The sequence below is a fragment of the Myotis lucifugus genome, unplaced genomic scaffold (assembly GCF_000147115.1).
Source record: "Myotis lucifugus unplaced genomic scaffold, Myoluc2.0 scaffold_1723, whole genome shotgun sequence".
Lineage (NCBI taxonomy): Eukaryota > Metazoa > Chordata > Mammalia > Chiroptera > Vespertilionidae > Myotis > Myotis lucifugus.
Window position 1 is genome coordinate 21,709 of NW_005872771.1, and position 1,026 is coordinate 22,734.

Sequence of the window (1,026 nt, forward strand, 5' to 3'; positions counted from 1 at the left end):
ATCTCCAACTGCATCAGAGCACCAGAGAGCAGCCCTGGCGTGGCCCCAGCCGTGGCCCTAGCCGTGGCCGTGGCATGGCCGTGCGTGGCCGTGGGGATCTTCCCAGCGATGCTCCTTGGCCGGACTGAGGCCTCAGGGAGGCACCTGTCAGCCCGTCTGTCCCAGGACCTGGCTCAGTCACTGCCGAGGGAACACGTGGCTGACCGGCTGCTGTCAGTGGCTGAGACACACTCCCTGGCAACGAGCCTCCCTCTTTAATCCCCGATAAAAGGCAAAACAAAGCTCTCCCATCTTTAGCACGATCGTAATCCACCTGGAAGTTGAAATACGTTCCCCCAAATTACCCACCGTGTCTGGCTGCAAAGAATGGCTGTTCCTGTAGATTTCAGCGTCAGGATGGAGCGTGTCCGATTCTGACAGGAGAGGAGCGGCGACCCTGATAGCTCCGGCCCGGGGAGAGGCCGGCCCCAGGACCGAGCCTTCGGTCTGGGCTGGAGGAGCTGGCATTGTGCCGCCACCTGCCTGGGCATCCCACCCAGGGCCGGATGCGCTAAATCCCAGGATCACCCAGGCTCCGCTGCCGGCGGCTGACTGGCGGGATCAAGCAGCTTCCTCCAGGTGCTCTGGCTGCATCGTGGGGAGACAGGCCAGACGGAGAGCAGGAGGCAGGGCACCCCCCAGAGTTCAGGTCCTGTGCCCACCACCCACCACCAATGGCTCTGGTTGCACCTTTCTCCCTCCTAGTCTACAGGCCTCTCCCTCCCCTTCCTCTCTCCCTCTCTCCCTCCTTCCTTCTCTCCCTCTCCCTCCCCTTTTCTCCCTCTCTCTCCCTCTCCCTCTCCTTCTTCCTCCCATCCACATGAATGTCACTAATTGATCTCAATTGATAAACACCTTAACATGTTTTGCAAACAAGCCTCTATTATTAAGTAGCTTGAAATTTATCATTACATAGAGAATGCTCACTGAGTTACTGAGTGACTTTAGTTGTAGAATCCCATACTAAATCCTTCGCAGAAGTATTAT